The sequence below is a fragment of the Amphiura filiformis genome, unplaced genomic scaffold (genome assembly GCF_039555335.1).
Source record: "Amphiura filiformis unplaced genomic scaffold, Afil_fr2py scaffold_22, whole genome shotgun sequence".
Taxonomy (NCBI): domain Eukaryota; kingdom Metazoa; phylum Echinodermata; class Ophiuroidea; order Amphilepidida; family Amphiuridae; genus Amphiura; species Amphiura filiformis.
The window spans coordinates 1,850,915-1,859,403 of record NW_027305486.1 but is presented as its reverse complement, the minus strand read 5'-3'; the positions used below and the strand labels follow the sequence as shown (position 1 = coordinate 1,859,403).

At 36.1% G+C, this 8,489-nt stretch overlaps 1 long non-coding RNA gene across 1 annotated transcript; it reads left to right on the top strand.

The window, feature by feature from the left end:
- The first annotated feature begins 2,676 nt into the window (after nt 1-2,676).
- On the top strand, nt 2,677-8,107 carry LOC140143494 (uncharacterized). The gene is made up of 3 exons (XR_011857758.1): nt 2,677-2,793; nt 5,282-5,438; nt 7,369-8,107. It is a non-coding gene; the product is annotated as an uncharacterized lncRNA (long non-coding RNA).
- Nucleotides 8,108-8,489: the final 382 nt, after the last annotated feature.

The following is an 8,489-nucleotide window of genomic DNA, read 5'->3' as shown; positions in this document are numbered from 1 at the left end:
ATAAATTAAAATGAATGCTGCAGCTTATTAATGTCTTTCAAAAATGAATATGCCTTCCTTCATGTGAGATGGCTTTCAAGCATCGTTCTTCTCTGCTGTTGGTCAAGCTGGTTCCCCGCATACTGCAAGATTTGCTGCAAAAGTCCTTTAAGGTGGTGTTGAGCCTTGCGACGGCCACCTATATAAATGTTTTTGACCATTCAAGGAAACAAGTGTATAGGGATCCAGCATAAAAGATCTAACCAGGAATCTGTTGGACCATTTGTTGAATTAATCAATGAACACAAGATTTATCATTGAAGTTACGGTTGTTCCTTCATAATAAATTTAATTAGAATGAAAAACTTGTTAAATTTACGCCTTTGAATGCATACAAAAAGCCAATTTGGAAAAGTGCAACTATAGGGTGTTGACACTGTGCAAAACGCCGATCTGACGAACAAGAAACGATTTTGACCTTCCCTCGTATGTTCATTATCATTGACTGTTATGATCCTTTTTGTTTGTAACAAATCGTTATAATAAAGGTACAGCGATGTGTTGAAAATCGACTACATTTGTACGCGATGTCCACACGCAGAGATTGCCCATTGAAATGTGTGTGATACTTTGCGTACAAAAAATGACATTGCGATTTCCCATTTTGGATTCCAACGTAGTATAAAACGCAGATGCTACGTTGAAATATGCTGATTTTACCTCATGTCGAAGTTCATAAAACGCGCCCAATTTTCAGGACGAAAGGGCCTCATTTTTGAAAGTAAAGTCATGATATATGGATGTAGTGTTCTTTAATCTGCCAAATTATATGTTTTTGGGCAACTTTAATATTTGGGGAGCATAAAAAACAATTAAGTTTATTCCTGTTAAGTCAAAATTTTAGTCAAAATCAAAAGCGGGCTGTTTGAATTAGGCAGCGACTCAGTAGTATGTACTTACTGTTAATTTTTGAATCACTATGCCCTCTATCGACCTAGATTAGATTAGATCAGATTTATAGTCTTTATTCCAGCCGACTTTTTCTCCTTCGTGACGAATGAGCACAATCGAGACTAGCAATATTTAACACCGTATTAACGTACGTCAAAGCGTACGTGAAAACGTACAGTTCACGTGCTGCGTTTGGAACATCGCAATCTAAACTATTTGAAACAAACACTTGGTTTTTGTAGTGTAACAAAAGGCAACAGACTGAAGCAGAGTCGTTATAAATCCGTGTTTTGAAATGCATAAACAACCACATGTTTATTTCATTTATCGACTGCCCTTAAGCGTATCCATTTTAATATGTATTCTATTTCCGCGTGGCGCCTTGCATAGATATTCGACATGCTAAAAATAACTTAAGAAGGATGTTCTACTCAAATATTGAGTGGGATGTACTTGAGCAGATGACGCCAAGACAAAAGTAAAATATTTTAAAGTAATAATGAAAACATATTTTTACACGGCGGTGACATACCTTGTATTTTTTTCTAATATTTCGATTATCTTAATTGATAAATAAACAATACTTATTTCTCACATTACCCTTTTTAGTTACTGTTTACCAGAAAATGTAAAGCTTTCGTGTTGTGTTTCAATTATTTTTATGCAAATATGCCAAAATACTAAACACTAACGCACCCACCCCTCCTATGACATACACTCCGCAACATATTACGCCATACACCGAGAATCACACATTATTGCCATAAATAGGTACCACATCTTCCTCAAGCACAACACAACATGATTTTGATATATCAATATTTTTTTTGCTTTTTGTTTAGTTAATGTTTAACGGGAAATGGGAAGCCTACGTTTCACAATTAATTGATTTAACATTATTGATTATAGCAAATGACCAAAAGACCGAACAAACACACAAACATACACACACACCGACCCACCCCTCCACACAGTGGGAGCGGGGGTGTGTGGGGTGGGGGTGTGTGTGGTGTGGGGTGTTATTTTCTTCTGTCGATAATTCCGACTAAAATATTTTAGAGAGCATGTTACATTTTATTAATTGTAGACCGTGTGTAGCGTCGTAGGTATCACGATCCTACACAGCGACATCTATTTTAATCATAATGCGCATGGGCAATGATGAAAAAGTAGAATGTGGATATTGTCATGGCTGTGTCTATTGAACGTCATAGGATAACAAACGAGTAAGGGCTGTGCAATAATTATGAGCCCCCCCGGCCAAAAATCGCCCCCCCCTCTCGGCCCGCCAAAATCGCTTGCCCCCCCTCTCGGCTCGCCAAAATTCTTTGCCCCCCCTCTTGAACATGCCAAATTTTGGGATCCCAAATTGCAAACCTTAAATGGTCTAGATGTATGTTGCGAGCGCAGCGAGCAGGAAAATTTGCATATTTAAGCGTTTCCGTACTGTTTTCCTAAGTCTTTTTAGAGCGTGTTATTAAAAAGGCGCCCCATGAATGCGTGCCAAAAACCCCAATTTTACCCTCCCCCCAGGGCTCATAATTATTGCACAGCCCCTAAATAGATGACTGTTTATATACTAAGATCCGCCTTCTCTCTCTGTTGAAAAAACACTGCCAATACTGCATATTTGCAGCTTACATAATTTATAATACACGTATACTCGACAGGTTCGCATTTTATTTTATCTCTTACGTACACGATAGTACATACTGTGCATGATTGATTGATTGATTGATTGTGATGTATGTAGTAGTACTGACATCACTAGTGGTGGATTCCTATAAGCATGACAATTGTTCATGTACCAACATCTGTTCATTATCCAGACCGTGGAATGTATGCTACGTTTCATTTTATAATGTGAGTATACCCAGCACATGTAAATAATAACTAAATATACGTACTTGCAAATGATCATATTGGTAGATATTTTATAGTATTACATGAATATTATTTCTGAAGTCATTGTTGTTGGCGATGTAAACACATTTCGTTTTTAAACTATGTTGCTAAAATGCTACCTAAATGACGATTGACTTCTGCAAATGCAACAAAACAAGGAACATGTCAAAAAGAATACTTTTTAAGACTTTAAATAGATATTTCTTTCTTTTTTTTAATTCACCAATTGATGAGGATTAACAAAAGTGAATTGCCAATAGTATATTCAAATAATCCTAATTTTCTTACTTTTAAGTTTAAAACCAATTGTTGTGGTATGTTTCTTTTAAAGGGCCATTTCAATTCGTGATCCACTGTCTTATCCCACCAACTTACTACAAAACAGTTTCGAATCTTATACCATCAGAAACCTACGATCAAGAACAAATGTGACTATCCACATCGAAACGCTCGTAAAGTCGGCCCCTGGTCAATTTAGTTTTCTTCCGTTTTTAGAAAATGTATATCATAAGCTTTACAATGATATATCATTTGACTTCAAACGATATCCAGAAGCGGAGTTATGGCTTGTTCAACTTTGCTCCTTCAGTAAAAGGGTACATTATTTTGGTGCTACAATATTTCTCTTTTTCTACATTGCTGGTATTAAATAATAAATTGTGATAATTGGCGGTCACTTCAAATCATCCCCAAGTCAACGAGGTTCAGGAATTGTTAATTGTTGGTTCACCCACCACTTGAACAGGATTTAGCCATAGCAAACAAAGACTAAAGCTATTTACTATAAGTATAAGCTTATTATCCTCTTCAACAATAGGATTAAAGATTGATGTGCGGACTGGACTGAAATGAGAAACTTGTAGGACAATTATTGGGTACATTATGAATACAAGCTTGATGCACATTTTGGACTGTAACGCGAAATACAATTTGCCGACTTTACGAGCGGTTTGAGATGGATGGTCACAAATATAGTTGGCACACCTTGACAATATATAGGATACTCTGATAGTTCAGCGAAATTATTGTAACTATGTTTCATTAGAAGTACAAACCATCCCCTTTCCCCATTCCCACTCAATCAATGTTGGAGAAACTGGGAAGCCAATGGTAAAGTGCTTTCATCAACATTGATTGGGGAAGAGGGTGGGGATTTACATTTGAGACCGGACACTACGAATCAGCCGTGAAGTCGGCCCTGGTCAATTTTGTTTTATTTCGTGTTTAGAAAATATATATCATAAGCTTTATTGTATATCTTTTGACTTCAATTGATATCCAGAAGCAGGGTTATGGTTTGTTGAACTCTGCTCCTTCAACAAAAGTCAACGAGGTTCAGGAATGTCCTCTCATTGTTAATTGTTGGTTATACATACCTAGACAAAATACAATGCAATTGTAACCCACCACTTGAACAAGATTTAGCCAAGCAAACAAAGACTAGCGCTATTTAATGATTCTATAGAAATAAGTAGAAGATTATTATCCTCTTCAGCAATAGGATTATTGATTGGTATAAACGTATCAAATGAGAAACATGTCGCGCCTAATTGAGGTACCTATGAATACGACCTTCACGCACATTTTACACTGTATCTCAGAATACATTTTGCCGACTTTACGGTTCATTCGTATGGTACGCTCACATTTAGTATACCAGAGTGTCCCAACATTATTTTCCCTGATTGTAAGACTACAGAATGTTTGCGTCCATATTAACTCTCTTGTCGATTCGGTCGTTTGATAAAGATATCGTCCAGTATTATATGTAATTATGCATAGCTTGCAAATTCAATATCCGAATCAGCTGAAATTGTAGAAATGTTTTAATATTGCTATACTATAGAGATCCCATTCTTTATAGTCAGCGTACAAGCAAAGAATTTTGGGAGTCGTGTATAATATCAACAGTACGTATATAGAGTGGAGTCAGCCCGAAGAAAGATCAGGAATAAAAATCTAAGTTGTGTATTCAAGCTTTGATTTTAGAGAAGTTGTTTTTCTACTTGTACATTATACGGTATACTATTATAGTTATTATTATTATATTATTCAGTTAAACTCTTTAATCATTTTATCTACCACTACGTATGAATATCCACTCGTATATTTTTCTAGTAGAATCATCATCACCACCACCACCAGGATCAGCGTCATTATCGCTAAATTTCCTTTTGGTCACGCCCTGCCCAATAGGTAGATCTTCATTCTATCCATTATAACAGTTTTTTGTATTAATTGCCTGTGTTTTCTCATTTTCTTTCTTTCCTTCCTTCCTTCTTTCTTTCTCTCCTTCCTTCTTTCTTTCTTTCTTTCTTTCTTTCTTTCTTTCTTTCTTTCTTTCTTTCTTTCTTTCTTTCTTTCCTTTTTCATTGTTTCTTTCTTTTTTCATTGTTTCTCTTTCGTTTGTCTCTTTCGTATATCTCGTTTGTTTCTTTGTATATAGCGAATAACAAAATGGGCCAAATCAAGAGTCGGAGAAGTGGATTGACGAAATCACTGACAAAAGATGACCCGGCGTGTATTATCGACATACTCATAGATGATGTACTACTTAAGATATTTTCTCTCTTGACCATATCTGAGAAGCTTACAGCATCGAGGTTTGTAATTTATTTTGTTATTATTATTAATGAGGCTGCGCGCAGCAGATATCGTGAAAATATCAGATGAGAACACAATGCTTTATTTTGATGTAGTCATGGTAGTGGATAAAAAGAAAGCCTAGAAAAAGTAGAACCCAAATTTAAAAACATTCCTGATCTGACATGCAGGTTGCAACCCTCCTCATTTCTATATTAAACATATCAAAATAAGTATAGATACTTCCCAAATAATATCGCTATGGCGTCGTAATGTGTGTAAAATTGGGAAATGCTAGCCATGTACTTATAAGTATAAGTAAAATTGATCTACGGCTAAAAATTCTACGTTTTAGTTCGCCAGTGACAAAAAACACCCGGGGTGACTTGTCAGCTAACGGGAAACTAAACAAAGGTAGCCATCATTTTGTTAGTATTTAAATCTTCTCTAACTATCTCAATTTGGCAGAACCTGTAAAAGAAGGCTCAACCTCATCAAAGAACCTCACTTATGACGAACTATAGACTTCTGGAATAGATACCCATTAAAGGCAGCAGTAGTCAAGACATTCCTAAAGCGGGGAGTTGTTGTTGATGCTAATACCAAGTGTTGCAAATACTGGTTCCTTGTTGAAATGGGTGTACCTCATGGCGTCAAATTTGGCCCTAATGCGATGCTTAACCAACCATTGTCTGAATCAACAAACACGGCCTTTTTTGTCACCAGAACAAAATAGTTCCTAGTTTGATTTCGACATCAATGACTAATTTCGTTAGTGATTGACCGTCAACGTATGTCATCGATCGATAAGAATCTGTACTGACCGCGCCCTTTTCATTTTGAGGATCAGTCTGTTGTTGATTACCTATCAAAAGCGTATATCTTTCTCACCAATAGCATAGGAACATTCCAACTCACACCCCCTTTAATCAAAACTGTGTGATTGTCGTGTCTTTTGATCAAAAACCACGTAACTTGGACATATTTCAAAGTTGATACCTAATCAGGTCTTGAGGTGAGTACATCAGTATAATAAAGGATGTAGCACAACATTTTGGCACAGATTTGGAATCATCAGCTTAGAGTTTGAGTTGGTCTCACATATCTGATTTTTGCGTCCTTTGTGCACGTTGTCTCTGTTCTTGTTTTTGTATGGCAGTTTGTTCATGTCTTCTTTTGCTTGTAAAGGACCCCAATGGAAATAAGCTTTCCCAAGGCTTTTTGGACTATCCTTGGTACTTATGTTGATTTGTAATTTCGTTATACTTCATGTTCATGCAGCAATTTTGATGTGCAATTTATTTTATTTTGTTATAATAATACTGTATATGTAGTGTAATTTGTATGTTATTCTTATAGTACCAAATCAAATCAAATCAAATCAAATCATAAGACGTACGTCAGCCTATGATGATTAAAATCGTGAACACAAATCCCTTGCCAATGAACATATAATTCATGAAAAGGAAAACATGATCATGATGTCCCATGTGTTAGAATTAACGTCACAATTAAATCATGTATGACTTTGAACACTGTAAATAACTGTAATATGGGACGAATCAGATAATAACGCGATGTCATAATAATTCTTGGCATTTTGTTTTCATAGATCTATTCTTTGTCGCAAAATGAAGTTTTCATTTCAAGAAAACATCATTACAGGGAAGCACTGCCGAGGATTCCATTATGTACACTCTAGGACATGTTATGCTCACAAATGCTCAACTTTAACATTGACATTCCCTTATTTCAAATGTTCAACTTTAAACGTAACAGAGTATATGCATATTTAACGCTGATAACCGGATGTGAATTATGTTTGCACAAAAATTCAAAAACGACTGGTGTTTTTAAAACATTATATTATTTGTTTAATATTGTTTTCCACTTTTGCCTGACTGACTGACTTTTTAAGATGCTTTTTTTTTTCTTTTTTTGATTTGACAGAACATGTAAAAGATGGCACTGTCTCATCAAAGAACCACATTTGTGGCAAACTGTAGACCTTTGGAATGATTGCAACTGGTATCCACCACCACACCCAACAAAATATAAGCAAACTGATAAGTCTGTAAATACGACCCTGCGATTCCTTCAATCCTGCTCTGACTCCTCGCTGAGAGTGGTGTACCTCAGGGCGTCAAACTGGGCCCTTATGCGATACCTAACCACCAAGTGTCCAAATCTTCAAACTCTTTCATTTCTTTCACCAGATCAACATCCACTGTATTATTGCAACAAGGACATAATTAAGTATTTTTCGAAGACTAATTTTGCTTTACCTTCAAAACTTGAGAAGCTTCAGTTATCATTCGTTGCTAGGTATAGCGGCTATGTTAATTGTGTACATGATGAATTTTCAGAATTTCAGATATTCTCAATTATACAATTCAGAGACATTGTCATACCAGGAATTCTAAAATGCCAAAATCTACGCCACCTAACACTTTATAAATGTTACCATATATCACAGGAAGACGTGGAAATGTTGACGTCTGGATTACCAAAGCTTCAAGAAATCTGCCTGCTTCACTTCACTACTTCATTTAGTGTCAGACGCGGCTATGGCCAGGCTGCAGTTCTGGAGGAGATCCTCCAAAAAATTATTAATAACCTTAGAGATCTTACAAGCCTTCATTATATAACGGCTAAATATGTTGCTGATGAACATGCAGAGGAATACAGCATGGACGATATCTTACAAGAATTAAGCCATCGACAAATGCTTAAACATCTTCATGTAACAGAGGCTTTCTTTAACCCGGAATCTTTCACTACTATGACCCAAGCTCTAGGTAATATGACAGAACTGGGGCTTTGCGCTTGCAACTGCGTAACTGACGACATTATGAAAATAATAGCACGTGATCTATCAAATCTAAAGGTTTTATTATTAAACGATTCCATACCATACACAGATATAGGGTTAAAAGCCTTGAAATATCATTCGACGTTACAATCATTGACTATTTTCCAGGAACCGATATACCATAGTTATACTCATATAGCACCGATACTGTCTACAGAAGCCATCTTTGAGACACTTTTGTCGTTACCAAAGCTCAAGC